Source organism: Hordeum vulgare, chromosome 6H (genome assembly GCF_904849725.1).
Source record: "Hordeum vulgare subsp. vulgare chromosome 6H, MorexV3_pseudomolecules_assembly, whole genome shotgun sequence".
NCBI classification, from domain to species: domain Eukaryota; kingdom Viridiplantae; phylum Streptophyta; class Magnoliopsida; order Poales; family Poaceae; genus Hordeum; species Hordeum vulgare.
In genome coordinates, this window is record NC_058523.1 from 375223138 (window position 1) to 375243187 (window position 20050).

Genomic DNA, 20050 nt, shown 5'->3' on the forward strand with positions numbered 1-20050 from the left:
AGCAAAACTGAAGGAATCACACCATAAGGATGTGAAACATATTCTTCGATATCTAGCTCAGACACCAACACTAGGATTATGGTACCCCAAGGGCTGAAATCTTCACCTTGTTGGATATTCCGATTCTGATTATGCTGGTGACCATGTGGATCGAAATTCAACGTCAGCCACATGTCATTTCCTCGGAAGATCGTTAGTCTGCTGGTCCTCAAAGAAGCAGAACTGTGTATCACTCTCCATTGCTGAAGCTGAATACATTGCTACTGGATCTTGTTGTGCTCAACTGTTATGGATGAAGCAAACCCTCAAACACTACGGCATCAGCATGAAGAATGTGCCCTTGTACTACGACAATGAGAGTGCAATCAAGATCGCCTACAACCCAGTAGAACACTCGAAGACCAAGCACATCCAGATTCGTCATTATTTTCGTCGTGACCATGTACTCAAGGGCAATATCATCATCGACCATGTGAAGACTGATGACCAGCTAGCAGATATCTTCACAAAGCCCTTGGATGAGAGAAGGTTTTTCAAGTTGCGGTGTGAACTAAATATCCTAGAATCTTCAAATGTTTTGTAAACATTCACACATCCTAACACTTACGCAAAATTGATGACTTAGATGTGCAACAAACGAAGTAACGATTTTCTTCAATCAATGAAGAATATCACTGTCAGTGTGAAGAAATTAATCAAGAATATCACTGTCAGTGTGAAGAGTATCACTGTCAGCCTGAAATCATCATTCTTATACGGTGGGTCATGCCACCACCAAACTTTGATATTCTTCAAGTTGGAAATTCTTAAAAGTTAAAATTGTTCAATCTGTGACTTTTTCACAAATTCCTCAAAAAATTTAAAGTCTTCAAAATTTTCAAATTCTTTAAAACTTTGTGTGATGATCTTCATTGGCTATATATTTGATATCGAGCTTTCAATGTGATCGGACCCATCTCCCCTTTATGCTAAGCTCAACTGAGTCTATTCTCAATTCTTCATATGCCTTCTGCTTGGCACTTGTTCAAAATCCTTACTAAGTCCTTGTCAGCTGAGGACTATGCAACAAAATCCTCAAAAATTAAAAAAATTATTTTACCACAGTAACCGCACCCACTATTCACGATAGGATAACCACGATCTCCACCGCTTCGATCGTGGGTAGCATGTGTCATGGGAAGACGAAAGGGAAAGGGCAGTTCCATCCAAAGTTTTCGTTTCAGACCATTTTCACCTGAGCTATAAATAGACCCTTACCCCTCGAGTCAAAAACTTTTCCTCCCTTTCGACTCCTTCGCTCGAGCTCAAAACCTAACGCCACCACTAGCATCCTCATCGCCGGTGAGGAACAGCTTCACTGCCTCAACCTCGCCGTCGCCGGACTCGCACCGACTGCGAAACATCTTCCTCCACCGCTGTCGTAGCTATCTTCAGTCGCCAAGTTAGGGCACTGAAGATCTGAATCGAAGAACTTCTGCTTTCACTTCCCCAGTTCATCATGTTCTTCACACAGGGTAACTAAAATTATATTTTACTACCCCTGTCGATCTCTTTATTTTCTTAACATTTGTGAAATCAATTTTTCCTCAGAAAATCTCTCAGCTGTGCATACCCATATCTAGAACACTTGATGAATTTCACTAAGCCACTAAATTCTTCACGAGATTCCTCAATTGTGTAAATTTTCAAATTTGCACAACTGTGTAACCCAAGATCAGAATGCTTAGTCAAATTCCTCAACTCACTCGTCAAATGCCTCAACTTAAGAATTTTTTTAATTTCCTCAAACCTGAGAACGCATATGACCTCTCCAAATTCTTCGCACATATACTCTGTTCAGAGGTACAAAATGTGAGTTGATGAATCACTAGCTTCTCATCAACTTAACTCATTTGCAACATTTGTGGAAGAAACATTACCTGTGTCCTGAGATTCCTCAAGAATAAAAAATCCTCGGCAGAAACCTCAGTTGAAGAAAATGGAGGAAGACAAAAAACAGAAGGGTGGAAATAAACTTAAACAAAATGCTGCCTTTGAAATCCCATAGGAGATATATGCTGAGTACTGCAAGCGAGATGAAGAAATTCATGGAAAGGATACCATGGAAAAACGCGAGATAAGTCTTCAAAGGATTGAACGCGGATGGGCAAATGAGTGGAAGGAATACAGGTATGTCACGCCAAAGTATGCCAAGAAGTTTGCCCTCAAACCTCCTTGCAAAAGACTGCCACAGGGAGAGCAACAAACGACACATCCCTCCAGCGTAGACACAATTGAGGACTATCCTGATGAAAAAGACAAGTATTTGTCTAAGCTTCAGAAAAAGGCAAAATATGTCGTCACAAAGTTTAACGAGGATTCTGCTGCTGCAGCAACTGCTGCCACTTCTTCTGCTGCCGAGGCTTCTGCTACACAAAATCCTCGGAAGAGGGTTGTGATGAAGAAACCACGTCTCAAGACAAACTCCTCAACAACATTATCAAAAGATCAAATTCCCCGGAAAGTAGCAACAACAAATATCAAGTCCTCAACTACAGCAAAATCTTCACCGTCTATACAGTCACAGCTCAGTCAACATCAACCACACAATCCAAGTTCCTCTTTACCATCTGCCACACGCTGAGCTCCAAAATCTTCACCTGGTCTGCTGAAGACAAAGATGACTGATGGTAGAGGTACAAGGACAAACCCAAGTAAGATTGACAACATTCCTTCTGCATCAGAAGGAAGTGAAGAATATGATGATGAAACTCTTCAAGCCATCATCAGAAACAAGCAAGAAAGGGTTGCACAAGCTACTAGAAACACCATCGCCCTCGCACTAGATCCGTAAGTATGATGACCCACAAGTGTAGGGGATCTATCGTAGCCTTTTCGATAAGTAATATTGTCGACCCCAACGAGGAGCAGAAGGTATTGACAAGTGATCTTGAGCAAGGAATAACCGCAAATACTGAAAGGTAGCTTTTTATGGGTTTTCTAGTATAAGCAACAAGGAAATAAATGCAAGTAAAGTAAATTGTGCCAAGATGCAGCAAGTGCCCCAATCCTTTTGAACACAAAGGATAAGTCGAGGGACTAAACTTATAAATACTATGGCGTTCCTGAGGACACACGGGAAAGATAGTCAAGTGCTTTCGTCATATTCCGTCTAGTACTATGTTTTGTATTGATAAGTGCTATGTGGGTGGATCTTAACTAGTGCACCGCCTAGGCTAAGACAAGTACACTCTTATGATTAACCCCTCTTGCAAGCATCCGCAAATACAAGAGAGATATTTAGGCAAATCCTAACCATAGCAATAAGTTTTAGGATCCAATACTCCCTCATGCAAAAGTATGCAAACTGGGAGTCAGGTTTCTGTCCCTCCGGCAACCCACCATAAGAATTCTTTATACACGATGCATTCCCCTAAGTCCTGAAAAAGGCGAAGTGTTATGTAGTCGACGTTCACATAACACCACTAGAAGAATAACACCATAACTTAAATATCAATCAACACATATTACTTCAACATCATATGACTACTAACATCTAGACTTTTCCCATGTCCTCAAGAACTAATGGAACTACTCACAAGACATAAAAGAGATCATGATCAGAGGTGATAAAAATACGATTAACAATCTGGTCATAACCATAATTCTCCAACAAAACTCAAGAGCACTCACCACAAGAGAGTAATCAACAACGATAGAGTAGAAGGGATGAATAGTGCAAGGTACAACTCCGATTGCAATGGTGAAGTAGATGGGATGAAGGCGGAATTGGTGCTGGTGTTGGTGATGATGATGATGATGATCTCGATGATGCCCGTGACGATGGTGATGACAATTAGGACGATCTCCCCTTCTGGGAGGAGTTCTCCCAGGCGGAATCTGCACGCCGGAAAGGTCTTTTCTTCTCTGTAGGTTTCCGCCACGAAGCATCAGCGGAATCGCAAAAACTCTTCTGTCTCTGGAATTTCTTAGGTCAAGAGGGACATATAGGCCAAAGGATAGTGCCGGGGGTGGGGCCCGTCACTCAGGCGGCCTCCTGGCATGACCTAGGGGGGTGTGCCAGCAGGTCGCTTGGGTGAGTTGTGGCCCCCCTCCGGCCCTTCTTTGGTCGGTCTTCGGGACCTGTTCGGAAACTTCTTCCCCCAAAATTTATGCTCAATTGGAGATGTTCTGATATTGCAACTCTTCGTGCTATTTTCTCCGCTGAATCCTGCGTCTTCTATATCGGCACCGGAAAGTTGGAAACTGTGTTAAATAAGCCAAAACATTATAAGTACACCATCATAAAGTGAAATATACCAATGAGTATAGACAAATTATGATACAAACTACTGGTGCATTTTGGACGTATCAACTCCCCCAAGCTTAGACCTAGCTTGTCCCCAAGCAAATAGTGAGCTCGGTAAACCTGTGCACAAGTTTAGAGAGTGAAGTGTCGATAAATAAGAATACATACAAGAAGCATCATAATTTCTCTACTAAACTCAACCATCCTCAATAGCAATCTCAACTCATAAGGCCCTTATGAAAGAGTAATATCAATTACAATCAAAAGTAGAGCTAAGAAAACTCGTCAAACCATGGCAAACATGTCCTTGGTCAAAGGACAACTAATAACTTTTAACTTTTGCTCTTCCTCTTATATTTTGATGAGATCAATTGAAACTTTTTGAAAGAACATGTTATTAGTCAAGAAGTGAAAATGCTAACACAGAGGAAGATGTTTGCTTTAGCTAGGCTTAAGAAACAGCTCACTTATCTTAACGATAATGTCAACAAAGGTGTGATATGACAATTCTCAATGGAACAATATAAATTCATGCATCTTTGTCAACATAAAGTGTCTCATCTTTTCAGAATAGAAATAAGTAGGTTTTATTGACTCAACATAAAAGGAAAAGATTGACCCTTCGTAGAGGGCAGTAGGGAAAACTCATGTGCTAGAGCTTTTAGAGATTTTGAAATCAACAAGATTGTAAAACAAGCTTTTGAGAGGTGCATAATTTGTCAACGAATGCAAGTAGATAGCCCAATACTTCTCATGATGGACAAGTTTTGAGGAACGGCTCCCAAAGTGGGGACGATCACATCCCCTTAGTCTCCTTTGTTTGTCACTACCAAAGTTTTCTGATTTCTCATCAACAAAGCGTGAAGGAGGTTTTGTTTGTTATTATCTTTTACGAGCTGGGCACGCTCATGCCAGTCCCTCCTCGTATTAGGGGTTTGCAGATTCGACATGCAAACCCAAGATATAATGTCGGGACCCCGATCCAAAGCCATAGGAGTCCAGCCTGTAACACATCCCATCTCTTTGCGGTCTCACGCCCGGTTAACCTCATGGCTGCAGCCTTACCTTAGCCAGGACCGTTTGCGCCTTTTGACTCGCGTATGCAATTGTGTCGCTAGCAATCCAGTGACAAAGAACCCGGATCGACATGTCTAGTCATAAACCAAAGTGGAAGTTTCGCACAGGGACAGGCATACATGACCCAGCAAAGCAGGTGTCGGTCACCAGCGAATGTAGACGAGTCGTAGTAAGCGACAAGGACTCCATTACATCGCATGACATTTCCCCAAAGGGGACAGAGACAACAGCTAAGAAGGACACACGCCGGTCGACCAATGTGTCCGGAGCAGTAGCGAACTACCATGGCTCGTTGGATCACAAAGGGGCATTTCCCTGTAAGGAAAGCTACTAAAGTCTACGGCTAGGTAATCGAACGCCATACATATCAGGTACGACACACGTACGCATGGCATACCGATATGTATAGATACATCGATGGCATCACAACATAACCATAACATACAATCTTTATTTAAGAGGCTCGGAAGAGCCACACACATAATATTACATAGTAAGGGTCTCACGACCCATCATAACAGTCATTTAGTTACATTCCAGCGGAAGTAATTAAACTGTCTGAGTACAGGCAGATGAAACCAGAAGGCACATGGCCTGACTATACTACAGACCCACCCTAGGGCCAGATCGTAGCTGGGACACCAGCTACTCGTCGTGGTCGATGTCTAGGAAGAACCCTCCATTAGGGTCATTAACAACCTCTGCAACAATTATTAAGCAAACATGAGTACGGAGGTACTCAGCAAGACTTTAGAATAACTATCTACTCATGCAAGGTATCAATAAGGAATTGTGGGGTTTCATGCGGAAAGCCAACATTTGACTCGTGGCTAAACAACTTGCATTTTAAAACAATTTTTGACAACTTGATTTCTCGCACACGAGTCCACTAACACCACAACAATACTCCATCGTGGAATCATTCCGTCTCCATACGGAAATGCCGTCCACGACACTCACGCTTATCTTGGCAATTTTATGAGTAGCCATTGAAGTTATATATGAACAACATATGTCCCCAAGTAGTCCATATCCGCGGACGCGGCTATTCGAATAGATCATAACCCTGGAGGGGTGTACTTCGTCACACACGCTCTCGCCACTTATCGCCATGTGCACGTCATGCACCTCAACAACCTTCAAGTGGAAGCCCAGCGAGGGAGTCGGCCACGACCGCTAACCACACTAGTACCTAGTCCAGGTTTATCGCCTATCTGAGGGTAACCCGCACGGAAGTCCGGCCGAGGTTTCCGCCACGGCCCCAAACGATGTGCGTAGGGTTCCCAAGCCCACCATCCGGGTGCCACTTGGTACACCGTGCCACTGCCTACCGCATCACAGCCCACCTCTCAGGTCAACACTATGCACGGCCTCCAACATGACTATAAACTCCAGAAACTACTTGCAACTCCTGGACCGAGTACTAAGCGATTAATAAGACGAGCGGGGTCATATTTCAGGGCCCAGCATGTGGTAGTATCTCATCTTGGATTGCATACACGGAACGCAATTCCTAAGGACGGTTCCAATGAAACAACCCGCCATGTACTCCTACATAGCCTTTCACCGGTACCTTGACCAAATCAGGTTCAACACACAACCTTTACTACTAAACACATTCTCATAGTTCTGTTTATCTCCCAGATGATAGACCATACACAACTCTAAGCATAGCATGCATAGCAGGATAAGGCACATCATTGCTCAAGCAGCTACCAGGTATGCTAGGTTGCAAGGTTCAGCTATTTACTGTGACAAGGACATGTCATGCAAAGGAAGTGGGTTCAACTAACGTGGCAAAAGCATTTGAGCATTTGATCCTAATGCAATAAGTAAATGCAGGAGCTAGAACATGGGATTTATCGGGATGATCAAAATGGTTGCTTGCCTTGTTGCTCAGAGGAGGGACAATATCCGTCAGTCGGATATTCGGTGGAATCCGGAGGAGCGGAGCCTACCGAAAGGAATGACAACAATCAATAACAAACATATGCAACAAGATGATGCATGAACATGGCATGAGGATGCAAGGTGGTATACTTTTGTAGCTAACATTTATTAGGTTTGAAGTTGATTTGAATTAAACTCAAATATCACTTCAAACGAGGTATTCTCGAATACCATTTTAATTGATTCGACCTGATGCTCAGATCTTATAGTTATTTTACATGCATGGAAATGACATGTTAAGTTGCTAGTTTGTGATTGAACAATGTTTGACCATATCATTTAAAGTGGAATTCAAATGATTTCCAAATTCCATCTCCAAAGTATTTATAAAATTTAACTTATTCATTATTCTATATGTTTGGGTCCAGTAACATTTTCAAACACGTTTGAAAATGACATATTCAGATTCCTTGGATTTTTCTGATACTTATTCATATATAAATTATTTTCATTGGAGTTAGAGATTAATTTCTATGATTTTTAGAAGTTTTGGCATTTTTCTCGAATTCTTTTAAATCAGAAATTCACTTATTGCGTCATAACTACATCATCATGGCGTCAGCAGGTCAACTAACCTGATCAGGTCAAACCTCACAAGGGGGACCCACTGGTCAGCGTCTTAGGAGGTAATCCCGCGCTGACCAGCCCCTAAGTGGGTTTGACTTGGCCTGGGGCCCACTGTCAGTGGTTGCTTAGCGCTGAAACACCGGGGTTAGGCCAGCCACGTTGTCCCCCGCCGGAGTCTGACCGGCGGCGACCAGATCCGCGGCGGAACTTCGCCGGAGACGCGCTAACCCGTGCTGTGGTGCTCGGAAACAGTTGCCGAGAGCACTCGGAGGATCCCCAGGCTCAGCCTCATCCAGCACTGGCCTCAGGGAGGGCTATGGGTGGCCGAAGCAAGCCGGCGACGAGCCGAGGCGACTGCTGGATCTCGGGTTCGTTGGTCCAGTGAGTAGGGGCACGAATCCTAGGGGAAGAAGAGGGGAAATGATCGGAGGCTCACGGTGGAGGTGAAGCTAGGCTCAGACTGCTCGGGGAGGGGCTGTAGCCGGCGATCCACCGTCGATTTGCCGGCGGCCGAAGGTTGAAGATGATGGCGCTTGGGGCGTTGCAGGGATCGAGGAGGCTTCGGCTTTTGCAGGGAGAACCAGCTCGTCGAGGCGGAGCTACTGGATTACTCGGGAGGAAGGTCCTGTGGCTAGGGGCACGGCAGCTCGAGCTTGAGCTCTTGGCAATGGCGGTAGGAGGAGGGAGGAGAGAACCCGAGAGGAGGGGGAAACTGCAGCAAGGGAACGGATAGAGACGCGCTCGGGGAGGGTAACCCTGCTGTCGCGTTGTCCTGGGGGGCACCGGTGGTCCCCACGGCGAAGCAGGAGGTGGAGGAGCCGCCGTGGTCGATCTCTCCTCTGCCAGGAGGCAGAGGAAGAAGACGACCCTGCCCCTGGTGGGCTGGGCCTCCTCAGGGCGACACATAAGATTTCCCTCACTTCTTTTTTTCTATTTTGTTTCTGTTTTAACTACTGACATTGCTTTCCATTTATTTTGACTTCAAAAGCAAACTAAAAATAGTTTGAAAACTGTTGGGTGTTAGTTGGAATATTTCTAATCACCCATAAAGTTTTTAGCATTTTTGGAAACTATATATTTTGAATTCAAATTTAAAACTTGAAACTAGTAATCTTTTGCATTTATTTAAGATGCCCAAGGTATTAAGAAAATGGTTTTCTTCATTGCTTAATTGCTTTCAAGGATTATCAGAAAAGTTGAACTTTTCTTGAGGCCATTTTGGGTTCATTGATTTGAATAAGTTTATAATTCCTTTGAATTTGAGAAGTGGCTAGGGTTTTTGAGTTTTCCTTCTCCACTTGCTTTGTTCTTGTTGAAATTTTCTTAGATGCAATGCAAAGAAGATATGAGCACAATGCTAACTTGATTAGGGTTTCACGGATGTGACATAAAACTTGTCCAATATGAGAAGATCACGAATTACCTACTACTTCTTCATGTGCTAAAACACAGGCACAAAACAGGGAGTAATATTTGAAGCTTTAAAGATAGCACATGAGTAATATACTTTAGGAGTGGCGGTGAAATACCATGCAAAGGGAAGATATGGTGGACTCTTGGGAAACTTGAGGTTTCCGGGTACGGATGCAAAAGCAGTATTCCCGCTTAGTGCAAGGGTTTGCTAGCAAAGGCTTTTAAGAGGAGACAAATAATGTTGACTTTGATGCAAAACAATATAAAGTTTAACATAAAGAATTGGCATAAAACATCAAGTTGTCTTCCTTGTCAGCATAACACTTCAAGCATAAGAACATAAAGGTTTTGGCTATGTCACTACTAGAAAAACTCATGCTTGTTGTTATGACCAATGCTATGTTTGCCAAGATTAAATAAAGTTTTCAAAGCTATACCTGATGTGTAAGATCAATAGTCCCATAAGAATCAGCATACAAGATCGATTGCATGAAGAGAATACCAAGTGCAGCAAAGAAACCAATAGACTTCTCATTAATATTCCATCATAGACACTGCACGCTCACGGATACAAACTCTCCACAAAGGAGTGATAGACCTCAATGCAAACACCTATTTCATAAGATAACTTCCCTAGACATGATACGACACTAAACTTGACCATAAAAAGTAAAGGATAAAAAATAAAGATACCGGGCACTCCCCCAATCTTGTAATAAGCTAAGGGAATACCATTACCCATGAATATTTCACTTTTCATCCTACTTGTTGTTCTTCAAGTCTGCTATTATGCGCCGAAGGGTTTTGTTTTCAGCTTCCAGTATAGCCACCTGTACTTTAAGCACACGAAAGTCTTCACAGAATTGGTTAGTGATTTTGTAAGCTTCAGATATAGTAGATGACACAGGTGGAGCTCCTGGTGGAGGGGCAATTTCTGGAAGGCGCACAGGAAGTCGTGATGAAGGATTGGGTGGTGACCATCTTGTCTTCCTCTATCACGAAGCACTCCATCTCCACTTGTCTTGCGGCTATCTCTTCATTGGTAGCCCATCCGGCGACCTTCCCTTGGTTGATATCTTGTTGGACATGGCGGAGACAATGACCTATGTAGTCTTCCCCGCTTGAGTCGCAAGAAGACATCTTGAACAATAGCTTCTTAGTCTCGTGGACAAAGATCGAAAGAGAAAATGCACGGAATCGCAAGATACAACGCTGGGACGATACGGGAAATATATAGGAAAAAAAATTGCACCGAAAGGAAGGTAACTAGCCAAAGTGGAGTCGGAGACGGACTCCAAGTTGTCTAGGGCCTAGCCCACGCCAGCAGGTCGCCTAGGCGCCCTGGAGATCTTCTCCGGCTCCGCTTTGGATTGGAATTTTCCTAATTTTGCAAAAACACATAAAACGGAACTTTTATTGATGTTCGTGAAGTTTCCTTACCGTATTTCATACCTTTTCTTATTCTGCTTCTCCCGGTGTCGGATATAGTGTTGCAATATGTTCTTCATGAGTGGCTACCTGTATCACATCCAGCTCTACATTGATGGGGTCTCCAGCCATGAAATCCTCGAGTCTTTGCCCATTCACAACATGTGGTTTTGTGCCTTCAAAGTTATTAATCTTGGTTGCACCAGAGTGGTAGACTTCTTCGATATGGTACAACCCTTCCCACTTGGAAAGTATTTTAGCTGGAGAAAACCTGAAACGAGATCTATACAACAAAACTTTGTCACCAACATTAAATTCACGTTTCAAAATTCTCTTGTCATGCCACTTCTTTACCTTCTCTTTGACCATTTTTGCGCTCTCATAAGCTTCACTTCTCCGCTCATATAGAGAAGTCAAGTTCATGAGACGCTTTTCACTAGCAAGCTTTGGATCAACATTAAGCTCTCTTATAGCCCAGAAAGCTTTGTGCTCTAATTCTGGAGGTAGATCGCATGCCTTGCCATAAACCATCTTATACGGAGACATCCCCATGGGATTTTTGTAAGCAGTTCTATACGCCCACAAGGCATCTCCTAACTTATTGGACCAGTGATACGTCTCCGTCGTATCTACATTTCCGAACTCTTTTGCCCTTGTTTTGGACTCTAATTTGCATGATTTGAATGGAACTAACCCGGACTAACGCTGTTTTCAGCAGAATTGCCATGGTGTTGATTTTATGTAGAAATAAAAGTTCTGGGAATGACCTGAAAATTTACGGAGAATTTTTCTAGAATTTATGAAAAATACTGGCGCAAGAATCAGCGGAGGATGTGGAGCGTGGAGCCCACCAGCCCACCAGGTGTGGGCCCCCCTGACTATGCCTGGCAGGTTTGTGGAGCCCACGACGCTCCACCGCCTCCAAATCCAGCTCTATTTAGTCCGCCTCGCCTGAAAAAATCAAGGAGAAGAGTTCATCGTGTTTTACGATACGGAGGCGCCGCCACCTCCTGTTCTTCATCTGGAGGGCAGATCTGGAGTCCGTTCTGGGTTCCGGAGAGGGGAAATCGTCGCCATTGCCATCATTAACCTTCCTTCATCACCAATTCCATGATGCTCTTCACCGTTCGTGAGTAATCTCATTGTAGGGTACCTGGACGGTGATGGGTTGGATGAGATCTATCATGTAATCGAGTTAGTTTTGACGGGGATTGATCCCTAGTATCCACTATGTTATGAGATTGATGTTGCTACTACTTTGCCATGCTTAATGCTTGTCACGAGGGCCTGAGTGCCATGATTTCAGATCTGAACCTATTATGTTGTCGCCAATATATGTGTGTTTTAGATCCTATCTTGCAAGTTGTAGTTACCTACTATGTGTTATGACCCGGCAACCCCAGAGTGACAATAGCCGGAACCACTCCCGGAGATGACCATAGTATGAGGAGTTCATGTATTCACCAAGTGTTAATGCGTTGGTCCGGTTCTTTATTAAAAGGAGAACCTTAATATCCTGTAGTTTCCATTAGGATCCCGTTGCCATGGGAGGGATGGAAAATAGATGTCAGGCAAGTTCTTTTCCCTAAGCACGTATGACTACATACGGAATACATGCCTACATTAGATTGATGAACTGGAGCTAGTTACATATCTCTCCGTCTTATAACTGTTGCATGATGAATCACATCCGGCATAATCATCCATCACCGATCCAATGCCTACGAGTTTTTCCTACTTGTCCTAGCTACGTAACTTTGCCGCTACTCTTGTCACTTCTGCTGCTACTATTGCTACTGCTGCTATCACACTACTTTTCTACTGATACTTTGTTGCAGATACTAAATCTTTCAGGTGTGGTTGAATTGACAACTCAACTGCTAATACTTGAGAATATTCTTTCGCTTCCCCTTGAGTCGAATTAATAAATTTGGGTTGAATACTCTACCCTTGAAAACTATTGCGATCACCTATACTTGTGGGTTATCAAGACTATTTTCTACCGCCGTTGTCGGGGAGGCACATCTATATTCTCTAAGTCACTTGGGATTTATGTTTGCTGGTCACTATGAGGAATCCGATAGATCCAAGAACTAAAGTCTTGCCCTCAACTACGAGGACAGGTAAGGAACTGCCATCTAGCTTTGCACTTGATTCACCTTCAGTTATGAGTAAGTTTGCTACATCACCTCCTGCTAGAAATCTTGATATGTCGCATGTGCTTGATGATGCTACTTCTGCTGCCCATGATGCTTATGATGATGCTATGCTTGATACTGCTTTGCCTGATGATGCCATGCTTGATACTGCTTTGCCTGATGATGCTATGCTTGATACTGCTTTGCCACTAGGTGCATTCCTTGATGCACAAATTGCTAGAGTTGCTGCTAGATGTGATGATACTTCTGAAACTGCTGATACTATTGAAGTAGAACTTGCTATTTTGCCTGCTAGAACTAGCTCTCCTAGAAATGAATTGCCTGATATGCCTGAGCATTATGTTATGGAGGGAGAGATAGCTGAGGACTTTCTTGCGTGTAAGGATAGCTATGATGTTGAGAAATTACTGGTCAAGTAGAAAGAAAAATCTTTGAACGCTAGGATGAAATACGACCCGAAGTTTGCTACTTCGCCTATCTTTGTGACCGATAAGGATTTTGAATTCTCTGTGGAGCCTGAGTTAATCAGTTTGGTTGAATCTGATCCTTTTCACGGTTATGAGTCTGAAACGGTTGTAGGCCATCTTACCAAACTGCACGATATAGCCACCCTATTCACTAGTGAGGAAAAGATCCGCCATTACTATATCCTCAAGCTGTTTCCTTTCTCGCTAAAGGATGATGCTAAGACTTGGTTCACTTCTCTTGCTCCTGGTTGTGTGCGTAGCCCCTAGGATATGGTCTACTACTTCTCTGAAAAATATTTCCCTGTCCACAAGAAGCAAGCTGCCTTGCAGGAAATATACAACTTTGCACAAGCTGAAGAAGAGAGTCTACCACAAGCTTGGGGGAGGCTCGTCCAGCTGCTGAATGCTTTGCCTGATCACCCTCTTGAGAAGAATGAAATACTTGATATCTTCTATAATGGACTTACCGATGCTTCTAGAGACCACCTAGATAGTTGTGTTGGTTGTGTTTTGAGGGAACGAACCGTAGAACAAGCCGAGATCCTATTGAATAATATCTTGTGCAATGAGAATGCTTGGGCTATTCCCGAACCACCTCCTAAGCCAACTCCAAAGAAAAGAGGTATTCTATTCCTTAGTCCTGAAGATATGCAAGAAGCTAAGAAATCTATGCGAGAGAAAGGCATTAAATCTGAAGATGTCAAAAATCTACCACCTATCAAAGAGATCCATGGTCTTGATAACCCGATACACGTAGTAGAAGTAAATTCTCTGCGTAGGTTTGATGAGAGTGATATTCCTTTTGATAAACCTGCTAGCTTATGCTTGGATGAATTTGATAACTTTGTTGCTCGTATGCTTAGTCCTTTTGATAAATTTGACAACGGAGTTTCAATGATTATGTTAGCAGACAATTGGAATAGAATGCTCGTATGCTTAGTCACTTAAGTGCTTGTGTGGACAGAAATGTCAATGATCTTAAGCTTCTGAGTAAACATGCCTCTATGGTTACTACTCAAGTAGAAATGGTACTTAAAGCTTAAAATGACTTGCTCAATGAGTTGAATGACAATTCTGTCAGAGTCGTCACTAGAGGCGGTAGAATGACTCAGGAACCTTTGTATCCTGAGGGTCATCCAAAGAGAATTGAACAATATTCTCAAGGAGTTAGCACTCATGCACCTAGTCAACCTAGGAAGAAGAAGAAAGATGATAGGGATTTGCACGCTAGCGACCCTGTTGTTGCTACCCCTCAGAGTCCAAACGATGCCTCTGTTTCTGATGCTGAAACACAATCTGGTGATGAACATGAGCCTAATGAAAATATCAATAGTGATGTTCATGTTGATGCTCAACCTAGCAATGATAAGGATGTGGAGATTGGACATGTTGATCTTGATAACCCACAACCTAAGAATAGAAGATACGATAATAATGACTTCGCTGCTAGGAAGCATGGTAAAGAAAGGGAACCATGGCTTCAGAAACCCATGCCCTTTCCTCCCAAACCTTCCATGAAAAAGGATGATGCGTATTTTGAGCGATTCATTGAAATGATTAGAACTGTCTTTCTGCAAATGTGTTTGACAGATATGCTCAAAATGTCTCCGTATGCTAAGTACATGAAAGATATTGTGACTAATAAGAGGAGGATACGTGAGGTTGAGATTTCCACCATGCTTGCTAACTATACCTTCAAGGGTGGAACTCCTAAGAAACTAGGTGATCCCGGTGTGCCCACTATACCTTGCTCCATTAAACGAAACTATGTTAGAACTGCTTTATGCAACCTTCGAGCCGGTGTTAGTGTTATGCCTCTCTCTCTTTATCATAGACTTGAACTGGATAAGTTGACACCCACTGAAATCTCTGTGCAAATGGCCGACAAATCAACTGCTTTCCCTATCGGCATTTGCGAGGATGTGCTTGTTGTGGTTGCTAATGTCACTATCTTAACAGGCTTTGTTATTCTGGATATTCCCGAGGACGATGACATGGTTGTCATCCTCAGGAGACCCTTTTGAAACACTGCAGGGGCTGTTATAGATTGCAACAAAGGCAATGTCACTTTCCATGTCAATGGTAATGAGCATACGGTGCACTTTCCGAAGAAACAATATCGAGTACATTGCATCAATGCTATCGAAAAAACTTCATTGATTCTTATTGGGAGCTTTGAATGCCCTATTCCTCCTGTTAAGATGAAGTATGATTTGCTTGTTGGGGAGATACATATCCCCATTGAGGTGACCTAGTGAATATTCGAAAATTCTCCTTCTTCTTTTGCAATTTGAAAAGGTTTGTCGAGGAGACTTGATCAGCCTCATTGACGGATTTCTTTCGATGACCATGACATGGATGAACCGAGGAGTCACAAACCTCTCTTCCAAGCTTTCACCTTTGGTTGCTTAGTAGAAAAATGATAGGTTTAGTTTAGTTTTCCATGATTTCTGTCTTAGCGTCCCATAGAAAAGTACCCCAAAAATAAAACTTCTCCGAACACCGTGAAAATCAAGTATGATTTTTTCATAATTGTTTGAAAAATACTGAGACGAAGAGCTAGTCTGGGGGCTGCACCAGTGGGCCACAAGACCTGGAGGCGTGGGCACCCCCCTGGCCGCGCCTACCTGGCTTGTGGGGCCCACGTGCACCCCCTTCACTCATTCTAGCTCCCATCTGCTTCTCCTACCTCCAGAAAAAATCGTTTCGTAGCTCAAACCCATGTTCTTGCTCCTCTTGCTGGGATTTTTGATCTCTTTGCTCAAAGCACCATCCTCCGAACTGTTTTGGGGAAATTACTCCTTGGTAAGTGACTCCTCCATTGGTCCAATTAGTTTTTGCTCTAGTGCCTTATACTTCGCGTATTTTTGTTGCCTTGGTGACCATGTTCTTGAGCTTTCATGCTAATTTTAGCTGGTCCCAATTAGTTTTGATGCGTAATATGGCCTCTAGGAACTTGTTGGAGTAGTTGCTACGAGTTTTGTTGAGCCTTGTTCACTTTTCCTTTGGGTCACTGAAAATTTCAGAAAAGGAAGATCTTCAGGAGAAACTATCAAGGTGATTCCTCAAGCAAGAGGGGTCCCCGTCTTGTGATTCGGGAGCCGGATCCTTACTAACCGAGGAACGCACAGGTACAACCATGTGAATGGCCTTCTGATGAGTTCATGATTGAGGCAGGTTTCAAAGACGAGTTTGATACACTTGTTCACAACGTCGGACTCGAAGAATTCAACTCCAATAAATGTGAACAGTATGTTGCTCTCACTGCCTCTTTTGTTCGTAGATTCAAATTTTTAGCTGGCCGTGACACATCCGTACTGTTTGATCTCTATGACAAATCGTATACCATGGATTTAGAGGATTTCAATAGAATTTGCAAGATACCTATTTGGGGTAGTCTCAATGATCCTCCTAAATCTTCGGTTAGAGATTTTTTTCTCTGGTATAACTGTCGGAGAAACTAGAGATATTACTCAGGCTACCATGGGGAGCGTTCATTTTCCTGCCTTGCATTATTTTGCCCTCTTCATAGGCAGATGCATTAATGACAAGATTGAGCACTGTCACCTCTTCGCAACCGACCCTAGTATTATTAAGAGCGCAGTAACGGGAGATAGAAGTTTCAACATGGGAGCTATAATAACAAGGAGGCTGAATAATAATGCTAATGAAGGGGATTCTTTGGTGGGATCTATGCCACTCGCATAGCAAATTTTCTTGGAGTACCCATCCGCAAAGGAGATCCCCCACTTCATACAGCTTTCCTTGACCGTGTCGCTTTGACACGCTACTAGTTCCCTGAGAGGGATGATGAATCCCTCCTATACCGTTTGATATTTAATCGGCAGCGTGTTTTCCATATTACCCTTCATGCTCCTGCCTTCTTTGACTTACAGGTAAAACGGAGATATTACATAACCAGAGGAGAGGCACAGGAGTATGAGAGGGAGTCAATGGTGCTCGTCTCCGTGAGGAAGCTATTGAGGCAGTGGCTGCAGCGCTCCCGTATAACCCCCATTATGATTTTGGGTGTCACCCAGACCATCCTTGGGAGTAGACCAACTTAGGCCAAAAGCCTAAGCTTGGGCGAGTACGTGTTTCTCACCGACTTTACATTCTTTCTTATACTTTCACTTCGTTCGTCGGTGTTCACACTTTGCCACTGTATCATCCATGCTAGTTTATTTCTTTTTCCCGTTTTCTTTTCGTGTGTCTGTCTAGTTTGAAAAACCCAAAAAGATTTTCATTTTCTTCTTTTGCTTGTTGGGAGCTTTCCCGTGTAAGTAGTTTTCTTTTTCTTTCACTACAGGAATCACCTTCTTTGCCGTCTGCCATCACAGACGGCAAAGACAAATACCCGGACGGCAAAGACAGTACCACAGACAGCAAAGATTGTCACGGCCGGCAAATTTTCTGCGTCAGCCTACGACGGCATAGGACCTTCTTTGCCGTCTGCCCCCTAAAGCGGACGGCAAAGCTCTTTGCCATCAGCTTTCCTGAGGAGCAGTCGGCAAAGAGTTTGGGACGGCAGCCGAGAGGCGTTGCCTCCGTTAGGGGTTAACGGAGCCTTTGCCGTCTGCCTCCCGGTCAAGCTTTGCCGTCTGCCTCCTCGGCAATCTTTGCCGTCTGCCTCCCGGTCAAGTTTTGCCGTCCGCCTTCTCCTCCCCTCCCCCCCCCTCCATCTTTGTCGTCTGCCCCCTTGACTATCTTTGCCGTCTGCCGTGTCCTCCCCTCCCCCCTCTCTCCACTTTTGTATTGTGCCCCCTCCTCTGTGCCCTCTTCTTTGCCGTCTGCCCACCCAGCAGGCAGACGGCAAAGAGACTATATGGCGAGCTGCTACTGGCCAGGTTGCACAGCTGGGCGCCACGTGGCACCTTTGCCGTCTGCTGGCTAATGGCGAAGGCCTTTGCCATCAGCTGGCAGACGGCAAAGATCCTATATTGTCCCATTTTTATTTATTTCTTCTATTTCACATCACATATACATATAATTCAGAGCACATATATCATAAATAGATCACAACACATATATGATATACATATAAAGCTCATCAATGCCATTTGTTCATCAACGTACATCCCATATATCAAAAGAACCAACACATACGAAGTTTCATCCATATATACATACATATAGTTGCACATATATTGTTCATCAACACATTGTTCATCAACACATACAAAGAACCAACACAATGTTCATCAACTCAAATAAAAACGGAAACTAAAGCACTCCAACGCCAGCTTCCATGCATGTAGTACATCCAATCTGCAAAATGGGAATAAGAAAGTAAGTAGAAGAACAACAACAACATATATATGACAAATAAGCTAAACTGAAGAAGAAAGAGAAGAAGCAATAAGAGAACAAGGAGAAGAAAAACAAGAAGGAGGAGGAGGAGGAGGAGAAGGGGAAGGAGAGGGAGAAGGAGGAGGAGAAGAAGAAAAAAGAAGAGAAGAAGAAGGAGAATAAGGAGGAGAAGAAGGAGAGAAGAAGAAGGAGAAGAAGGAGGGCTCCTTCTCCTTCTCCTTCTTCTTCTCCTCCTTCTCCTTCTTCTCCTCTTCTTCTCCTCCTCCTTCTTCTTTTCTCCTCCTCCTCCTTATTCTTCTCCTTCTCCTTCTATTCTTCTTCTCTTCTTCTTCTTCTTCTTCCTTCTCCTTCTTTTTGAGCTAAATATTCCAATTATGTCATTTTAGAGGAAAACAACCTAAGTATATAATATTCATGAGCTAACCAAGGTTCTTATGCCATTTTGAGCTTATTATGGTATTTTGGAGCTAAATGGGATAATTATGTCATTGTTGGGTTAATTAAAGCAAGGATAATATGAAAGAGGAGAAGAAAGAGGAGGAGGAGGAGAAGAAGAAGAAATCAAGAATAAGGAGGAGGAGGAGGAGAAGGATAGAAGGTCCTTGGCCTTCTCCTCCTCCTCCTCCTCCTCCTCCTCCTCCTCCTCCTCCTTCTCTTCTTCTTCATCTCTTCTTCTTCTTTCTTTTCATTTTGCCTATTTCTTCTCCTCTTCTCCTCTTGTTGGAGCTAAATTACCTAATTATGTCTTTTTTGAGCTAAATGGGCTAATTATGTCATTTTACAGGAAAACAAGCTAAGTATATAATATTCATGAGCTAACCAAGGTTCTTATGCCATTTTGAGCTTATTATGGTATTTTGGAGCTAAATGGGCTAATTATGTCATTGTTGGGTTAATTAAAGCAAGGATAATATGAAAGAGGAGAAGAAAGAGGAGGAGGAGGAGAAGAAGAAGAAATCAAGAAGAAGGAGGAGGAGGAGGAGAAGGAGGAGGAGGAGAAGGATAGAAGGTCCTCGGCCTTCTCCTCCTCCTCCTCCTCCTCCTCCTCCTTCTTCTTCTCTTCTTCTTCATCTCTTCTTCTTCTTTCTTTTCATTTTGCCTATTTCTTCTCCTCTTCTCCTCTTGTTGGAGCTAAATTACCTAATTATGTCTTTTTTGAGCTAAATGGGCTAATTATGTCATTTTAGAGAAAAACAAGCTAAGTATATAATATTCATGAGCTAACCAAGGTTCTTATGCCATTTTGAGCTTATTATGGTATTTTGGAGCTAAATGGGCTAATTATGTCATGGTTAATTAAAGCAAGGATAATATGAAAGAGGAGAAGAAAGAGGAGGAGGAGGAGAAGAAGAAGAAATCAAGAAGAAGGAGGAGGAGGAGGAGAAGGAGGA